This window comes from Canis lupus, chromosome 1 (assembly GCF_011100685.1).
Source record: "Canis lupus familiaris isolate Mischka breed German Shepherd chromosome 1, alternate assembly UU_Cfam_GSD_1.0, whole genome shotgun sequence".
NCBI lineage: Eukaryota > Metazoa > Chordata > Mammalia > Carnivora > Canidae > Canis > Canis lupus.
In genome coordinates this window covers 65758838-65780511 of record NC_049222.1, presented here as the reverse complement: position 1 = coordinate 65780511, position 21674 = coordinate 65758838, and positions in this window count along the sequence as shown.

Below are 21674 nucleotides of genomic sequence, written 5' to 3'. Positions count from 1 at the left end.
ATAATTTATCTGTAAATTGTAATTATTTTAAAATAATGATTACATTTAATACTATTACTAAATAGACTAAATCCCAAAAAGTCTGCTCCATTCAATTGGAGAATGTAATTTTTAATCTTACTGCTTCCCACTTTTGTGCTCCCACAATTTATTTATATACAACCATAATACTTATCAATATAAAAGACAATTATTTCTGGGCTATGAGTTCTTCTAGTATCAAGGCCATCTTCTAGTATCAAGGCCATGTTTTATTCATCTTTGTACCCCTAGTGTCTACTTAGAAGTAGCTAAGTGGGAAAAAGAAATGTGTTGAATAAAAAGAAAAAAAATATTTTAAAACAAAAGGAAAAGCCAATTTGGAGACTTTTCTCTAATGTACACTAACTATTCAAGCAATTTAAAAACATAAACACTAATCTTTTTAAAGATCTTGCCTATCTGTGACTCACAGGCCCAGGAGTGTGCATACACTGATACAGCATTTTTACAATGTGCAGGAATGGATCCAAAAAACAGTGGAAATTGACTAATGGAATTGATGACATTATGTTCTGAAGACAGAGTCAAAATGGTCAAATAGTAAGGGCCTATGCTGCGTTAGCTCAAACAGCCACTGATAGTTTGAGGAGAGGATGGGGCACTGCAGTAGATTGACAACACTGACATCATTCACTTCATGGGGATTTTCTCCCTCCGATGGTATGCATGGGATGTTTATTTTATACCTGGGAGACAGTGAAACAGTGATTAAAGAAGATACCACAAGTAGGAAAGAAGAAAACCTTTGTTTCCTTTCTGACCACACAGACTGGATTTGAGCTCTTATTAGTAAAGGGTGTAATTAAGACCAAACAAAAATTAATTGAACTTAATGTAATCATGTATGTAGGAAAAAAAATCAAATTGTACAGAATGGTTTAAAATGATAAATTCTAACACTGAATCACACTCCCCAGGTACAATCACTTTTATATCTAATAAAACCCGATATTTCAAAAAACATGCACTTACAATGCAATTCCTTGACTTATGGATTTTAGGCATTACCAACTGAATTTTGGTTATAGGAAAGGTTAGCTTATCTACAAAACTATCTATTCTCCTCAATATGGAAAATAGGTGGAAGGGTCATTGGGGAGCTAGGAAGAATGGACTGGGAAGTTGTATGAGTGGAGGATATGAGGGAGATGGTAGCAAATGCAACGTTTTGAGGTGATGCCAAATTAAAAACTTGGCCAACGGCCTAAAGACAGCATAGATACAAAGGGTAAATCAGAGGAAAACCTCTTGGAGCAAAATCAACAGAATAGAGGCAGTCAAGAGAAAAGTTTAGACGCAGTGGTGGAGGAGGGGCAGAGAAGGACACAGTTTCTGCACTAGTGGTAACCCCGGGGCAACTCTTACAGAGCTCCTGCCACACAAATAGCCTGCAGAGACAGTCCCCTAAGTGGTGGCCATCAGAATTGGCAATTATGAAGCCAGCTAAAAAACTAAAGTAAGCCCTTAAAAGAGATTTGTTTAAATCATTTCAGTTTTGCAATAATTTGTAAAAAATAAAGTGTGGGAACATTGAAGTTCTATGATGAAGTCTATACCCATTAACAAGCCATCCTGGTAACCCCTAACATTTGAGAATCTGGAGACAAGAATACAAATAGAGGCCAACATACTATATTCTATATACTCAAAAGCTATAAATCAAGGCAACTTTTAAATAAAATATATTTTATCCTCCTACTCTGACAAATAATAGCTTCATTACAGAAAGATAAATGTATAAATCTATGCTTTTTTCATATAACAGAATCAAATTCAATAAGTATTATTGTTGTATAAGTGGTTTGTGAGTGGACTGAGTAATAAAATGATGTAACGCATAAACTTTTCTAGAAATTGTTTTTCTTACCTTCATTTCAGCAAAATACATTACTCTAAGATTTTTACAATCTGTGCTATTTTGAAAGTAATAACTTCATTAAGAACAAAATACAATCATAGGGACTCCTGGGTGGCTCAGAGGTTGAGCATCTGCCGTTGGCTCAGGGCCTGACCCCAGGGTCCTGGGATCGAGTCCCACGTCAGGCTCCCTGCAGAGAGGCTGCTTCTCCCTCTGCCTATGTCTCTGCCTCTCTCTCTCTCTGTGTCTCTCATGAATAAATAAATAAAATCTTTAAAAAAATACAGTCATAAAAGTACACAAAATATGGATTTTATAAAGATGTTAAGGTAATTGTAAACATCAAAACATTATCTTGCATGTATATTTTCAAAAAATATTCCTCTAGAGTATTCAACATCTACTGAAAATGAAGGACAAAGTACAAATTATAATTCATATCAAATTTTTAAATATATTTAAAGAGTGCCAAAAATTCATTGTTTGGAATAATTAAATGTACTCAATATTTTTATTAAATATTTTAACAAAAATGAAATGATTAGCAATTCTAACACTCAGCATCAATCTAATTCTATCTGATATCATGCTTTAGGCATATTACACATATACATATATGGAAATTTAAGTGTAATATAAATCATAAAATATTGCATAACATTCTTCAGCTGCCTCATGCACATGTTGTAAATACCATGCTAATAAGTGAGTATGCCCGGATTCAAAGTGGAACCCAAAAGCAGCCAAAACAATGGGTATGTTTTATACTCCTGGTAAATCTATGTATGTTATGTACTACTTACTGGTTAACAATAGCTGATTTCATCCATGCTAAGAAAGATTTAACAAGGGATCCCTGGGTGGCTCAGTGGTTGAGTGCCTGCCTTTGACCTAGGGCATGATCCTAGAGTCCCAGGATCAAGTTCCACATCGGACTCCCTGTATGGAGCCTGCTTTTTTCCTCTGCCTGTGTCTCTGCCTCTCTCTGTCTCTCATGAATAAATAAATAAAATGTTTTAAAAAAGAAAGATTTAACAAGTTCACTTATCTAATTGCCTAAGTGCTTCTTCCACTTGAATGTGTGACAGAGGTATTATTACCTGACACTACAGTGATAACCCTAAGGGATAATCCTAATGCAATACTTAAGTTCGCCAAATCAATATGGTGTATACCTTGTACAATGTTATGTGTCAACTATATCTCAATAAAGTTGGGGAGAAAAAAAAATCTTTCCCACACACTGAAGCTTTATCCATCTCCAAAGGACAGCAATTCAATCCCCAAACCCACCACAAGTAGGTACAGTCACCTTTTGTTTCAAGAAGGGGGGGTGGTGCGGGGAATAAGTAGGAAGGCATTTCCCTGGGCCCTGAAAGATGTTACTCTTGATTGTGGATGTTCAGGACGTTTAAGTGTCCTAAGGTTTCAGGTTCAGGGAAGTTTAAGCTCTATCGGGGCTGGACACTGGATCATGAGCGACGGAGAGGCTCACATGTGCTTTAGTAAACTGCACCGTGTGTTTGGGATGTCGTCAACTAGATCTCTACAGTGTGAGACCCCTCTGAAGGGTGGTTCTGCTAGCAATAGAAGTGACTTGGATGCCACTGAAACATTCTAAGATAATAGAGAGTTAATATCTCTACAAACAGTGACTCTTCAAGGTTTCCATGCTATTGATATCGTTATGTCAAAACAAACTAAAAAAAAAAAATAGGTTTAGGAAATTAATAAATACAGCAAGCCCACACTTGAAATTCATGATACAGGTAGCACATCTGTGGAGGCTGCTATGATACACACCCGGTATTCCAGGTACACCAGTCTTGGTGTCTAACAGGAGCTTAATACTTATTAATGACATATTTGGTGCCTACTATGCATTATGTGAACAGGTAGGTTGAGGACCCGCCAAGGTCCTCAAGGAGACACCTGAGAAAAGAGTCACATGTCACAGGAGAATTTACCACCTTTTGCATCAGTTCTCTCCACGACTTTTGTGACAGTTGAGCCTAAAACAGAGGGAGTCCCTTCTGCCACCATTAGAGACAAACACAGTGGGGCCATTGCTCATCACCACGCTCACAGGTATGTTTCAGAATTAAATCAGCACCAGACCTGAGGTCTCATTACCTTCAATCCAATACACAACGTGAAAAAAGCCTAGTGAATTGGGGAGGATGTGTTTCAATCCTATGACAGCCTTATTCCAGCTTCAGCTTGGACGTGGGCTCCTTCTCTGCCTCTGTTCCCAAGCTTAAATCAACTGCCAGTCTCTTTTTCCAGATTGGACTAGTGCCACAAGCATTCCCCCTGGCAAATGAGTCACTACACCCATGACTTTAGGGGTTGGTGGCATAACCCATGAACTCAGCCTAAAGGGTGGATCATTTGGAAATGGTAATAAAACGAGGTTCAGTTCATCAGCTGCCAAGCTTTGATTGAAATATTTAAATACATCCATCCAAACTTTGGACAATTTATAGAGACTTTATAAAAAGAAACTGAAAAAAATTTAAAAGCTATAATAAAATGAAACACATTTTTGAAAAAGTCTGCTTTTATAACTGTCAAAGATTATAGTTTCACGGAATTATACTTTAATTCTTTTGATTTTTCTTTCTCCAGAATAATCACACTTAACCATATTTCCAGCCTAGGTAATTACATGAATATGTCGACCCATTTAATGACAGCATAGAGTTTTTACCAGTTATGAGTAAATAATGTATTTGTACAACTGGAAGTGATTTGCAACAAATTTGACTTATCAAGCAATACTGAGTTTAGCACTGATAAATATTAACAAAATGTTGGATGGAATTCAGACCACATTGGTTGGAATAAACCAGTGTAGGTTTCAGGGGAAGCAGAGCAGCATAATAAAAATCAAGAGCACTAAATTCACCTAACAGGCTAACCTGACAGCACTGGAGGCCAGTATCTTTATTTCCAAGACATGTATTATGTAGACCTCAGGTTCAAGTATTAGTAAAATCTCCTCAAGCATTATTCCAATAAACTTACCCATTTCTATGAAGGACCACCTTTATAAGAGAAAGGTAAAGTCTCCATCTTATAGTTTAAGATTTAATCTTAAAAATTTCCAACAAAAAACGGTCTCCTGGAATTATGGGAACCTGCACTGTTTCATGTACTTGGGGCTCCTTGGAGATGGGACAGACTGTCTCTTACTTGGATAATCCATGTTCTGCACAGAGGGGACTGGGTACAAAGCTGGTGCTCCATCTATGTTTGTTGAGGGAATTAATTACTGTAACTGATTCATTTTTCAGCATTAACTTTTTTCAATCTCAATAAGAGGTTTTGTAAAAAATATTTCATATATTTATTCATGAGAGACCCAGAGAGAGGCAGAGATACAGGCAGAGGGAGAAGCAGGCTCCCTCCAGGAAGCCTGATGCGGGACTTGATCCCAGGACCCCGGGGTCACGCTCTGAACTGAAGGCAGACACTCAACTGCTGAGCCCCCCAGGCGTCCCTCAATAAGAATTAACACAGGATGTATAACCAGCATAAAAGAGTCAAGCACTAAAATGTCCATTATTTACCAAAAAAAAAAAATCACTGATATAACAAAGTAATGCAAAATATTTCTTTCTTCTATATTTAATACAAAGTCAATTCTTTAAGTTTCTATATACAATGTATTTCCATTTACAGTGCTAGTAGCTAACCTTGCCTGCTTCTTTATTCAGACATATACCTGACCTTTTTCCATCAAGAATATGAAATGGCTTTCCTTGTCCTCTGAGTAACTGAGAATCAGGAATAATACTTCCAAATTGTCACATACATACATCTCACATTCCACGTTTTATGGATCTTGTGTACACACGGCTCTGATCTTCTCCTGGATTTTAGGTTCATATTTTCAATAATTGAGATTAATTACTATTCCCTGTTTTATGCATCCAATGTGCACTGGGCAATATATCGCAGCAAGAAGGAGTCCATAAACATTAAGATAAAATAGTTCATCATTATAGTTTTACTTTTTCCAGGCATAGTGTTGAAGACCAGTATGTCTTTTTGTTTTGTTTCCATCTGTAGTGACTGAAATAAACTTAATGTTAGAAAGAAACTCAAGGGACATTTCAACTTTAATGACCCTTGTATGTGGGATAATAGCTAAGTGTAAAATTACTAAAACGAAGTCAGTGTACCATGATTTTATGGCACTATAATGATGACTGTGAATCGCATCCATGCTAGAACGCTCCACAAGTGACTGATCATTGTGTGCTCTTCGGCAGGAAAGTACTAAAGAAATATATAAATAGTTGTATGTAGGCATGGAGTCACCAGCAGCCAGAGGACAAATGCTTACAAACCAAGCACAAAAGAAGCAGAAACACCACCACCTATCATCATTGCATACCTGTTCCAACCTTCATTCCAGTAGGTTAACGGTTAGATGCATTTTGGTGGAAAAGTTAAGTTTCTGTTTTCTTTGAACCAGAAGATGATATAATTCACAGTGCTCAGACCCTAAGGGTGCTGGGTACAGCCAACACTGTCGTTAATTTGGGGTTTCAAAGATGGGAGAGCGTCCCCTGGTTTCCATACCACTTCCCCTTTGAAAGGTTCTTAAGCAAATGTTTACCTTGTCATCATGTATAACTTGGGCAATATGTTCTGAGTATTATGGGGTTGTGTGCTCCCCGCTGTGGGCTATTCACAAAATTTCCTGAAGTGATTGTACAAAGCATGTTACTGTGAAGGTTCTCCAAGGTTCTGGTTGACTTATGTTTGGAATAAGTCTTTTGTTGTTATTTGCTTTCTGACAGAGGGACTGGAAATTGTCTAGACTTTGGAACTGACTTTGTGATGTTTGGATAGTGCTCTTAAAGTGAGTGGTGTGTTAGCATGTGGTTTGCTTATGCAAAAACAATTCAAAACTTAAAATACATCTCTTAAAAGTATAAGTGTTTTTGAGCAAAGTTCCTAGCAGTCCCAATTTTGTGGTACAACAGACTCACACAGGCTAAAGTATCTGGCAAGGTCCTTACCTGTCATCTTCAACCTGAATTTGGCAATGCTGCAGAAGCTATTACCAGGTCTGTTTCCTCTACCTTCCCCATCTCCACATGTTATGAAAGAATAGTTTATTAAGAGCCACATCTTAAAAATTAAGTAGACAGTGATAACACGTGCCCACCACTATGTTTTACCAAGGTTTAAAACAAGTTTTTTTTTTTTTTTTTTTTTTTTTTTTTTTTTAAGCAGCAATTCATAACTAGCTCAATACTGTAGGAACTAATGCTGGACTTTCTCCTTTACGATAGGAGGATAGGGATAAGATTAACTGATGAATATGTAAAGTAGTAAACAATTCATTGGGAATACATGGTCCCATAAAAGAACACCTGCTTTTCCTTAAATTGTATCTCTGTAACCATCTATAAAATTTTAGTTGAAAAGTAGCAGTATAGGGATCCCTGGGTGGCTTAGTGGTTTAGCACCTGCCTTTGGCCCAGGGCGCAATCCTGGAGACCGGGATTGAGTCCCACATGGGGCTCCCTGCATGGAGCCTGCTTCTCCCTCTGCCTGTGTCTCTGCCTCTCTCTCTCTCTCTCTCTCTCTATGTGTCTCTCATGAATAAATAAATAAAATCTTAAAAAAAAAAAAGAAACGTAGCAGTATAAATGTGTAACTCTTTATGAACAGAAGTCTGGGTCAAAGGCTCTCCTACTCTCCCCAATTCACATAACCCCCTTTCTGCACATCCCTGGGGAAAAGACCCTGCGGCTTTTTTTCTTTTTTTTTTTTCGGCTTTTATCTTAGTTCTCTCTTCAAATCCTAGAATCTAATGAGAAAATAAAATTTAAATAATTTAAATTTAAATGCAGAGTTCCTTCACCAACAAACATAGATCAGCCTCACCTTACCTATGTGTACACATAGGCTGAACTGTAAATATAGAATAATCAATTTAATGTGGGCTTTGTCAAGAGGAGAATGAGTGCACCAACCTGCAGCCCCATCCTAGACACAGAGGCACCAGGGTGCTCCCCTCAGGACAAGGCACTCTGTACTCCTCTCTTTTTCTCTGGCAGTGGCACTTCACTCACCATGTAAACACTCCCTGCTGCCAACTCCTATGATTAAGCAAAAGTATTACATGTCTTTCAGTTTGCCTTGAAAAATATTTAAGTATTTTAATAAAGCTAAAAAACATGATGTGTGTGATAGAATCAGCCACAGAAATTCTAACAGTAGACATTCCTAAGAAATGCCCAGTTCCAGGACTTGAGCTGCAGTATCTGCTGGTCTGCTTTCTTAGCTCTCACCAACCCCTGTGGTCAGCTCTAATATTATTAGTGGGAGTTCTGACTGGCTCCTGAGTCGCTACCTCTGAACATCGATGACAGGAACAAGAGGGGCCTACGATTACCAACATAGAAATAATACAAACATATAGATAATTGGAATCCCAAGTCCAGAATATGCTGACACTGAAAGAGGCTCATTTTGTCTCAGGAGCAAGGTGGGCTGCCTAGCACACTTGTCCGCCTAGGATGTAAAAGCCACTAAAAAGGTATAAATTTTTGTAGCTGTTATGTAGGGATAGATGGTTATCAGCTTGTATGAACCAGTAAAACTTTTCCTCTTCTGCACCAAGTTTTTATTTCCATTCATTCATTCATTCACTAATTTACTCACTCATTCCCTCTGCTGAGCCAGACAATTAAGCACAGACAAATCAAAACTAAGATCTCATCCAGTTCCAGGACATACATGTGTTTGTAGCTTCCTTTGATGAGTTACTACAGTGAGACCTTTCCAGTGCCAGTCAAGGATACAATGAGACCGGGTTCTACAGGCTCCTGTATAAGAAAGATAGACCAGATCAGAATATTTTAAATTTCCTACGCTGAGTAAATTAGGAAAAACAGGCCCCTACATATGTCTCCTCAAAGGAGTAGAGGATTAATTTATCAATGAATGGGACTAAGATGGCCTTTAAAAAGCCCATATATAGCAAAATGAAGAGTGAGAGAGAAAAGGGAAAAATCAGAAAGGAATGGTATGGGGGAAAAAAACAACTAGAGGAAAATAGCAAGAAACAAAAGAGGAAGTAAAGTAGGAAAGAAAAGAGAGCTTGAGGCAGAAGTGAAGAGCTGTGAGGCCCCAGAGAGGCACTCACCACCTGTTACACTGAAATGAGAAGAGAGGAGCAATATGTGGAGAACAAAGACGGGATGGACAAAACAGGTTTTGAGGTACAGAGAGGCACTCGACTTCTCGGCAATTTCACCCCTTTACCTAGTCCAGATCACCATCATCATCATGGGCTATTTCAATAGCTCTCTGGCCTCTTCCTGACACTTGTTCCTGTTTCTTCTCTACCCAGAATCAGAAATGATCCTCATAAAAGGTAAATTGTGGTCACATCACTTTCCTACTCAGAATGTTCCAATGTCCTCCCTTCCCACTCAGAATAAGTTTCAAAATCCTTACTATAGCTTCCAAGACTGCACATTATGTGACCTAACTCACATCTTCTTCAGCAATGTTCTAAGGCTGACTTACTTTTCTTTTCCTTGAATGCATTAGGTTTATTTCCTCTACAAGGCCTTTGTGCTTTATGCTGAAACTCTTACCAGATCTCCTCTAGGTTGACTCCTTTTCATATTATAGTTCAAAAGTCATTTTGGCTATGTCTAACTCATAGATAAAACTCAATAAATATCTGCTAAATGAATTAATGAAAGAATGAATTAAGATAATGAAAACTTCAGTGAAACATTAATAATCAAAGAATCTGGGGAGCAAAAAGATGTGGTCAGTGGGAATGCTTGTAGGATGCATGTAGGGGATGCTTGTGGGGATGATGTAGGAATATATTTTTAAAAATTTTTTTTTATTTATTTATGAGAGACACAGAGAGAGAGGGGGAGAGAGAATGAGAGAGAGGCAGAAACACAGGCAGAGGGAGAAGCAGGCTCCATGCTGGAAGCCCAACGTGGGACTCGATCGCAGGACTCCGAGATCACGCCCTGAGCCAAAGGCAGATGCTCAACCACTGAGCCACCAAGACGTCCCTGGATGATGTAGGAATATCTTACAGAAGACATTAGTATATATATTCATTTAGAACACAGAAATAGTGCCAATGCATGGGAGTAACAGGGATATAGGTTCCAGACTAATAAAAAACTTTCTAGAAATTAGGACACCGTTGAATTAAGCTAGTCACACAGCAGTGAATCCACAAAAGTGTTAAAGAAATGAATGATTATATACGTGGAGTTGATTTTTGTTATTTAAATTTCCAAGTGGGGTCAGCTGCAATGATTTGCTTTATTAAGAATTTATGCTCTCTTATTTCACAACATAACTATCTTAAGGTCAAGACTTATTTGTTCTCAGGAGATTCATACTATTTGCTCCCTGAGCTATCAGCTTTCACCTCAATGCTGATGGATATGATGAGCTCAGTTGCTATGAACCTGCATTCTATCAATCCGGATCATCCAGAAGCAAAACTCCCAAGCCATGTCCATATCTGCCTTTTCTTAGTTATCCTGTATTCAGGTAGCAATGCTTTATTAGTCTGGCATTGTCCAGCTACCTGAATAAAATCTCACATATGATGGAAACCAATGAAAAATTCTTCTAAATCAAATTTTACCATCTTATTTTTAAGCCCATTACTGGCTCAATTTTAAAGTCACTGGCCTTGCTGTTGTTCAGTGATATGCTCCCTATTTAGAATTGCATCAGCCTTTTAAAAACATCTACTTTCCATGCATTTTTACCAGTCCTTTCTACATTAATTGAAAGAGGCAAAGCTAGCTCTGATGACTATTACTTTGGGTCATATTCTTTTTGATTTACCTCTTATTAACCTAATCTCTTTGTTTTCCCACCAGTGTACTTTTGCATATGCTATTCTTCCTAGAGGATCCCATAATCTACTCCACTGCTTGCCATCCTACCCCAACCATCTCCTCTGTGCTCAGCCTTTTTGACTCAGGGAAAAGCTTTAGTAAATCTTTGAAAATGCTTCAGTCACCCAAACCCAGAGAGTCCTCTATTTCTTATAACTCCCACAGCAGTTATGGCCTAGACCACTAATCAGCCAATAAGGTAGCTTACCTCCAAAGATGACCTCCAAAAATGCCTCCACTACCTATCTGCTCTTCCTCACATCAAGCTTATTCTTCTGACTCTATCCTACCAGCACAAGCCGGTCTTGTGGCTGCCTTGACCAATAGAAAGGGTGAAAATGTATATTATGGTACTTCTGGTCACAGGACATAAAAGTACTAGACATGTCTACTTCCTGACTCTTGGAGACCTAATGCATGATATAAGGAAACAACACTGGAAAAAGATACCACATGAAGATGTTCTGGAGGATGAGACATTATGGGAACATCCCGGCCCAGCTATCATCTGACTGTAAGAGTTTGAGAGACTTCAAATGAAACCAAAAGAACTGCCCAGCTGAGCCCCAGCCAATCCATAGAATCATGAAAAATAATCAAATTAATGGCTGCTGTCTTAAGCCATTAAGTTTTAGAATGATTTGTTATGCAGCAGTAACCAAAATAGCCAGTCGTGTTAGCAGCATAGATTTTTATGACTAGACTGGCTTTAAATATTAATAAACTATCCTGTGTCATGAGTATTTCTGTTATTTGCTCAAATGATAATCTTCTTAAGGGCAAGAAATGTGTGTTTAATGGTTTTTATGTCCCTCACTCTCTAGCACAGTGTCCCAAAAATTATAGGTACTGATTATTATCTTGTCCACAGTCTAAGTACTTTAGAGGCCGATCTAATTTCTTTTGGCTCTTGGAAGTTTTAGAATAAAGTTAATTGTATTTCAAAATCATTTCCTTATATGTAAAAAACCTTTGAGAACTGTCTTAACAAGTTTTCAGAATCTAAAACATTATTTTGATATTATTTGTATCTTATACTTCTATCATTTTTCATATGTGAAGAAGCATTTTTACATAATTGTTCAACTATAAGAAGGAGGAAATATATATTGAGGCCTCCCTTAGAAACCGAAAAAAAAATTACTCAGCTGCATCTAGAAATAGAGTAATGTTTAAAATTCTAAATAACTAAGAGTAACGTTTTACTTTATTACCCAAGGGCATAGAATCTATATTACCCATGATGTCCCAAAGCACTTTAGAAGACTTTTGTGAGTAACAATGAAATGATTGCATTTCCAGAAAAGACATGTAACAAGCTTGTTGCTGGTTCTTTCTGTACTTCACTGATTCAATCTTTTGGCTATATGTTTGAACTTCTTTTGCATCTCTGGAGTCTTGTCCAAAATATATTTTAAACAACCATGTAGCTTCAGAACCGCATTCTTAAAACGTTCAAGAATATTTGGCCAAATCAGTGATCTCATTGGCTAAATATCTTTAGTTATACAATTTGCACATAAGTCATATATTATTTGGGGAACAAGTACTATGTATACCTAATAATCTGGCTACATTTATTTCATATTATAAAACTGTTATAAGTATACTGGTCACTTAACTTAAAGGCTTACCTTGACCTGGGACCACAGGTATTAGAAAGAGCATAAAATACACAATTTTGAAAATATAATTTAAGATGTTAAGCTTTAAAACTATAAACATAGAATATAAATGAAAATGAAAGATGTTTAAAACCACATATTAATGTAATATTCTTCATATTTATTTGTCCTTAGAATACCTGAATTTTCTACATTTTTCTCCCAGGTATAATCTGAGTTTCTTCTGGCCACACAGTCTGAGAAAGCGATAGGATCAAAAACAGTAACAAATGTCCTGAGTCAGTCAGTATTCAGATAACTGAAAGAACTACAGAACAATATGTTAAGGTTTTTAACTTTATGGCTTAATATAATTTTTTGTAGAATCAGTGGGCTATACAAAACGACTCTTCTGACACCTACATAGTATGTGCTTCTCCTTCTTTTAATGACAACCTTGACTGTGCTCTGAGAGATTAAGTGCCAAGAACAATAAAATACTTAGGAATAAAATTAACCAAGGAAGTGAAAAACCTGAACATTGAAAACTATAAAACACTGAAAGCCACTGAAGATACAAATAAAAAGGTATCCCATGTTCTTGGATTAGAAGAATATTATCAAATTGTCCATACCATCCAATGTGATCTATAGATTCAATGCAATCCCTATCAAGATCCCAATGGCATTTTTCACAGAAATACAATAAACTATCCTAAAATTTGCATGGAACCACAAGAGAGCCCAAATACCCAAAGCAACCTTAAGAAAGAAGAACAAAGCCGGAGGCATCATACTTCCTGATTTCAAGCTATATTAAACAAAACAGTACAGTACTGGCATAAAAACAGGCACACAAACCAGTGAAACAGAGAGAGAGCCCAGATATATGGTCAATTAATTTTTGACATGAGTGCCAAGAACACACAATAGGGAAAGAACAGTCTCTTCAATAAATGGTGCTAGGAAAACTGGATACCCACATGCAAAAGAATGAAACTGAATCTCTATCTTACATCATATAAAAATTAACTCAAAATGGATGAAAGACAAATTTAAGACCTAAAGCCATAAAACTCCTGGAAGAAAACATAGGAAAAAAGATCCTTGGCGTTGGTGGTCTTGGCAATGATTTCTTAGATAAGACACCAAAAAGCTAAAATAAACAGGTAGCACTACACCAAACTAAAGGGCTGCTGCACAGCAATAAAAGCCATAATAAACTGAAGAAACAACCTATAGAATGGGAAAAAATATTTGCAAATCGTGTCTGATATCCAAAATATACTTAAAGAACTCATACAAAAAAAAAAAGTCATACAACTCAATAGCAAAAAAAAGCAAACAAACCAGTTCAAAAATGGGCAAAGGTCTTGAATAGACACTTTTTCCAAAGACGACATGCAAATGACCAATAGGTATATGAAAAGGTGCTTAATATCATTAGTCATCAGGAAAACACAAAACAAAACCACAACGAGATAGCACCTCACACCTGTTAGGATGGCTATTATCAACAAGACAAGAGATAACAAATGTCAGAGGAACATGTGGAAAAAAGGGAACCTTTATACACTGTAGGTGGAAACATAATTTGGTGCAGCCATTAAAGAAACAGTATGGTGGACCTTCCAAAAATTGAACTACCATATGACCCAGAATTCCTACTCCTAGGTATATATCTAAGGGAATTAAAATCATCTAAGGGAATTAAAATCAGTATCTCAAACAGATTATCTACACACACATGCTCCTTGCAGCATTATTTACAATACCCAAAATATGGAATCAGCCTAAATGTCCTTCAATGAATGAATGGATAAAATGTGTATGTGTACACCACAAATATTGTATGGTAACACTTATATATGGAATCTTAAAAAAAAAAAAAAAAAAAAAAAAAACCTAAGCCGATTTATAGAAACAGAGAATATAATGGTGGTTACCAGGGAAGGGAGGGGGACAGGAGGAAATAGGGTGATACAGATCAAAGGGTACAGCTCTGATGATCCAGTGTACAGCACAGTGACTATGGTTAATAATACAGTATTATATCCTTGAAAGTTGCCTAAAGTAAATATTAAGCATTCTCACCCAAAGGGAAAAAAGAAGTTAACCTTGTGAGGTGATGGATGTTTTATCTTGATATTGGTAATCATCCCACAATATATATGTATCAAATGATATTCAAGTATATACAATTATTTTTGTCAATTATTTTTCAATAAAGTTAAAAAAATCATTTCCTCCAGACTCCCCTGCAACAAGTAGTAGTTGTATGACATGTTTAAGTCAATAGAATGAAAAGCTTCTTCTCTTCAGATACAGGTACCAGACTTTCTGTCTCTTCCTTGTTCTCTGGTACAGAACACGAAAGTGATACACGGAGATGCAGTATCTATTTTGAAACAATGGCAATATAAAGGCCTTCACCCCGAAGATTGAGAGGAGGGAGATAGAGAGTCCAAGACCCTGATGAAATATTTAAGCCTTTGCAGTAGTCCTAAATTGCCACTCCCCCTTTTTGCCTAGGCTGCTATATTTGGGATTTCTGTAACCAATCTTAACTTCCCCAAAAGTCCTTTAGGTCATGGTTTAAATCACAAGTATACTTTATCAGTATCTTGAGAACTAGTTAAAATTAAAGATTGAAATGACTTAGACACTAACTAGAGGATTTTATATAATATTTTTTTCTTTTTGTGAGTTCTCCCAAATCTAGTATCTCCTATATATTTCAAAACTTTGAACCTTTTATGTAATTACTTCATATTTGAACATTGCAACAGCTTTCAAAGTAGTTTCACTGTTTCTATTATCTCTTAACCCACTCGTGGTTACTGGAATAATCCTTAAAAAAAAAAAAACAGAAACTTTACCTATAACCCCACTCAAAGAATCTCACTACCTCCTGTCCTCTGCACTAACTCTAAATTCCTGGTGGCTCACTTCTCCAACGATTTGGAAGTCTTCCATACAATCTCTTTAATCTCAACATATATGCCCCTGCACTCTAATCTTGAATTCTTATGGTTTCTTCCTTCCTCGTCTGTACCATTTCCTATGTGTTTTCTGCCAAATTTCAACCCTCCATTATCCTTTTCTACCAAGTATGAATTTGGTGTCCCCTCTCAAAAAAAAAAACAAAGCAAAAACTTTTCTGATTCAGACCTTTACATTAATTTCTGTGATTACTATGATCTTGACTTACAAACATATATATACACATATACATACATACAAATATTTAAGCAAACTCTATAGTAAAAACCCTCACATAGTTACATGGTTGTTTTTTTTTTTTTAATTTATTTGAGAGAGAAATACAAGCGAGGGGGAGAAGCAGGCTCCCCACTGAGTGGGGAGCCCCTCTCCCCCACCAATGGCAGGATCCCAGGACCCCGGGGTCATGACCTGAGCGGAAGGCAGATGCTCAACCCAGTGAGTCACTCAGGTACCCCTAATTAAATGGTATTTTTAAATGCAGGGATATTGTTCTTTCACTCTACATGAGTACTTAGCACATAGCAAGTACTAAATTAAATGAATATGCCCAACATGATTATTTGAGTGTATGGTATACATTTACAAATGATGTTTATAGGTATAGGATACTGAAAAACTATATGGCAATTTTAAAAATAGAAACTTTAATTGTTTAAGTTATAGCTAAAACTTCAATAAGTTTTCTAAAATAATTGAAAATGTTGCATAGTCTTGACAACTGCATTTTATTAGCGAAACTGTTTATGCAAGGAAATTACTGGAAGATATGTATTCTTTTTATATCATGGGCTTCATAACATAAAGAATAAATAATTTTTTGAAAATAACTGTGGAATAAAACTTTTATAAAAGAAAAAATTATTTTCAAGGCTCTAACTTCATCTTATAATACAAATCAAATGTAACTATACATTAGACTGCCTTTTTTCCCCTTCATAGTAAATAATAGCACATAAAATAATAGCACACTCAATCCCAACTTTATTTTCAAATTTGAATTTTTAGTATTTGTTTTATAACTGCAAAGTCTTAAAATTTAATGTCAGTAGGGATCAAAATGAATGTTTTCCTTATTTAAATCTTGGCAGGCTTAACTCTCAAAGTCCAGAGATAAAATTTGATTTACAAAGCCTACTAAGAACAATTGCTTAATCAGAAATCTGGACTTCACAATTAAGGAATTTCATCACCCACAAAATATGACGGGGGGGGGGGACTCTTACGGCCACAAAACATAAAAATGCTCATTTTCACTTAACGCTTTGTGGATCAGAGTGAGGGAGAAATAAAAATAGGGATTTTTTTTCTTGCTTTACTAATTATTGAAATCCCTAAATGGTAGTTTTAGATCTTCATCATAAACATCTATTTTTATACACAGAGAATATTATTTTTCTTTACACTGTGATATCCTACTTGTAGTTTAATTCCAACTCACAAATTTCTGAAAATACTTAATTAGGTCACAATTCCATGTCTTTATGGACATTATGGAGATAAGCATAATCATCATTGACCCCTACATTTACTTTATAGGAGTAGGCCAGTTGATCTGAATTCATCATAATACTATTTTCCCCAGCAGTCTGTGGTTCTACTTGAAAATTAAGAAATATAAAAATTCTAGTCATTTCACAACCAGGTCTCAAGACTCATCAGGATCTTTTCCTTCAGCCTTTTTGTCTACATGAAAATTGCCTGCCACAGGCAATTTTGAGTATTGTGAGCATCAAGTTACTTCTCTCTGAATCTTAGTTTCCTGATTTGTAATTAAAGTGAATAATTGTAAATAACATCTATTTTACAGGCTTCTAGTAAAAACTAAATACCTTTGCTGTCATGCAGATGGGGTGTCTTCTGACTTGGTTTTATTCAGTCCTGGGTATTAAATTTACCTTATATATTCCATACTATTTCAGCAGTTCTCCTCCTTCATGTCTCTCAATCCTGAGTCAGTGGGTGAAAAAGACTTGGAGGGGAACAAGAAACAAATTTCCTTCATTCAAGCTTTCTTTGACATACAATAAGGTGAACAATTTTATTCACCCATTCACAAGAGCGGATTTTGAAGAGAAAAGAAACCTTGATTGGAAAATTACATTTAGAATGGATGGGGTGGGGACAGCACCACACACAGAGGGTCAAATGGTCACAAGAATTAGGATGTCTGCAAGTTCCGTGCAGGAAAAGAAGAGCTAGTAAACACTAAGGGGAAAAATGGTGGTGACACTACTCTGGAGGGTGAAAGCAGTAGAAATTTTTAGCAGATTTCAAAAATAGGAGAAGGAAAGTGCATCTCAAGAAAAATTTTAGAAGCTTTCTGGGTGAAATGCTATAGAAAAACCTGCACTATGCCTTTAAGAAAGACTAAAGTTACCATCTGCATTATCCTTTAAAACCTTTGAAAACAAAAAAATAAAAATAAAAATAAAAATAAAAATAAAAAAAATAAAACCTTTGAAAACAGATTTCTGTTTTTTTTTTTTTTTTTTTTTTAAAGATTTTATTTATTTATTCATGATAGTCACAGAGAGAGAGAGAGAGAGAGAGAGAGAGAGAGGCAGAGACACAGGCAGAGGGAGAAGCAGGCTCCATGCACCGGGAGCCCGACGTGGGATCCGATCCCGGGTCTTCAGGATCGCGCCCTGGGCCAAAGGCAGGCGCCAAACCGCTGCGCCACCCAGGGATCCCAGATTTCTGTTTTTTAATGTGACACAACAAAGACCAGGCTAAGTGGTCAATTTTAAGTAACTTCCGTTACTCATCCATTCAACAAATGTAAAACTGAGTGCCCGACTGATGCAGCGACAGTAGTACATTTTTCAGGACTATCTCTAGAATTCAAATTTACTCTATCAGATGACTCTAAGAGGCACCTCAGAATTAAGTCTACAAAGTGCATTTTCACCATGCCTATCAAATTCTTAGGAGTCAGGATACAGTGGCTTAAATACAGGACAAATAACTGTGTGCCATTAGGGTTCCTGGTACAGCATTACAAAGGAAAGAGACATTATGGAGATGAGCACAATTTGAGAAATTTCCTTTTGGTGCTGAATATACAAAGAGGCAAATACTGTATAGCACTATTACCTGTGCAACATATATAGGAAGTCTAAGAAACTCCCTTAGGAAATTGTAAATTGGACATGAATTTCAATCCAACTTACACAGATACAAGAAATCTGAAACTTGAGTTACTTTTAGATGGGTGAGATATGGTTGATGGGGGAGATATGCTTGGATGAGTTTAAACACTTTGCCCTAATCTATTGCCAGAGACCAGATTCTTTAAGGACCTGGCTGCTACTCTTGGACTCAGAACAAGCTTTGGAGCCAATGATACAAGCTAATTGCTACCAGAAGCTTGAGAAAATTTTGGAAAATACCATGCTGAGAAAGAGAACATAACTGAGTCATGGCTAGGGCATGCCACTAAAATTGGCCAGCAATGTCAAGAAAAATACCAATTTTTAAGTTTTCAAATAGGTTGTGAACTCAAATGCTTACATTGGTTCAGAGTTAACATAAATAAGTAAAGCAGGTCTGATTCAGCGGGGTGACAAAAGAATGTTGTCATCTAAAGAAGTCACTATTTAGACCCAATTGATTATGGATGTATTATGGCCATATTGTCCAATTTAAAAAAAAAAAAAACAGAGTTAAATCTGCAGGTGAGATTTAATTTTAAAATGTAATTAATTAAATTAAAAACACCAAAACTACGCGTGTCAAACAAAACTCTGCAGTCCAAATATAGCACTTGAACCACCTAGTTCATGGTCTCTGGTTATTACACCCCATTATAGATGGACAGCTGATGAAATCCCTCCAATATGAACATTAACACCTCCCTCAGCTGGTCTAGTTGTTATGAAGTCAACATACAAATCCCAAATACTCTTTACTTGGCAGTATACAGTTTGCAAGTAGTACTGCATTAAAGAAAGAGATCTCAGTGCCTGTGAGTCCACAAAGAATGCTAAGTTGAGACTTAACAGACATAAGCCATTTTTCTTTTAAAATATATTTCTATGTTAACTACAAAGGTTTTTATAATGAAATTTAAGTATACAGGCCAAAACCGGCCCAATCTCACTTTTGAGATATAACCTTGAAACAACATCTATCTTCTAACGATTTTCCTCTCCTCATTATATGTAGCTTTAGATAAATCAAGAAGAATGTGAATCTTAACTCTGAAAAGCTTGTTTTCAGTACAATTACTAAAGAAAATCACACGGGAAAAATTAGTAAGGAGAACATAGGAAAAACAACTAAACGCAACAGATTTAAGAAGTTATCAATAAAAAAGTTTCCCTCTTTTGAGCTTTTATGCAAATGAAATTAAAGAGATTAGGGAGCTCAGAAATGTTATAATTGTGGTGGTTCACGGATTTCAGACAACACGAGTTAAGGCTCTGATATATCCAAATAGAATATTCTCCACATTGGCTTTCTCAGAAGAAACCAGTCTGTCTGTCTGTCTATCTATCTATCTATCTATCTATCTATCTATCTATCTATATTTTTTAAAGAGTTAGAAGGAATGTTAGAAACTATTGAAGTCCTTAATTTTATAGAGGAAGAAACTTTCCTTAAGTGTAGTTAATGGCGGAATTGAGATAGTTATTTAGATTTCTTAAAACAAGGCAACCTGGGTGGCTCAGTGGTTTAGTGCCTGCCTTTGGCCCAGGGTGCGATCCTGGAGTCCCAGGATCGAGTCCCATGTTGGGCTCCCTGCATGGAGCCTGCTTCTCCCTCTGCCTCTCTCTGTGTGTCTCTCATGAATAAATTAAAAAAAAAAAATCTTTAGATTTCTTAAAACAAGCAGCAAAGTTCTATCCTTTGGATTAGTTTTGGGGTTCGGTAAGGTCACGGTATATATAAAGATGTGTATCTGGCCATATGTAATTGAAGCTACATCTCTATCAAGTCCTGCCCATTGAAAATTCAGTCCTTTTAGAAATTAAATAAAAATCTGTATATGGGCTTTGAGGAACTAAATAATTAGAAGCTCTTGCTCTAGAAGAACTTATATTCTATTTGGCAAAATCATAAATGAATATAAAATGACAATTAAAAATATAAACTGAAGTACACCTTTGGACAGCATGAGAACTATCAAAGGTAGGTATTTAATTGCCCAAAATTGTATCACATATGGGATATTCAATCAACCCTTTTAAAAAATTATACCTCCATTAATAAAAAACATCTGCCTCTGCAGCATTATTTAGTGGACAAATTTTAATTTTTAAAACTGTAAATATCAGTAAAACAAGATAGTGTCTACATGAAACAAGTTATTTCTTGAGGTTAGTAATAGAACTTTTTTGTCTCCAAGAGCACAGTGTTCTCACTTTTCTATGGTGCTTACTAGCTATGAAGCCCTCAGAGCACTGAGTTCAGTGCCTTAACACAGGATATACCATCCATATACCATGATTAGATGGTCTTTTATAGATTTCTAATAATTTCTAAACAATAATTATTTGCATTTTTCTAGAATACTCTTATGCATGAAAATACTGGCTATAACAATATTTTTAAAGATTTTATTTATTTATTCATGAGAGACAGAGAGAGAGAGAGGCAGAGACACAGGCAGAGGGAGAAGCAGGCTCCATGCCAGGAGCCTGATGTGGGACTTGATCCCGGGTCTCCAGGATCATGCCCTGGGCTGAAGGTGGCGCTAAACCGCTGAGCTACTGGGGCTGCCCCACAATTTTGAGGTAAATAACATACAACCTCAGTGTGAAAAGTAGTCTATTCTTGCTTGAGTTTTATTAAAAGTACCTTCCTATATATTAGTTTCATGCTAAATTAATTTTATTAACTTCTGTTTCTAGATGGCTTGGAATTAGGATGACCAACTGTCTCAGTTTGCCTTCAAATGAAGAGTTTCCTGGGATGGATGATCTACAGTGCTAAACTGGAACAGCTGGTCACCCTCACCGAAGTAACTTATGGCCAACCAGTGTTCCTTCTGAGAACAAAATAAACTACATAACATATAGAAACCATTTATATGAAGACAAATGAGATCTGATAAGGCAACAAGAAATATAAGGACTAAGACTCCAGAGGGCAGAACATGAAAAAAGGAAGCTAATATCTTTAGCAAATTTTACCTGGGAGGCATCTGACAGTTCTAACAAAGGAAGAAGTTTGAGACTCCAGGCAGCTATAGTGGAGCTCTTAATGGAGACCTAGAATGTTGGATTACTAGGTCAGTTTTTTCTT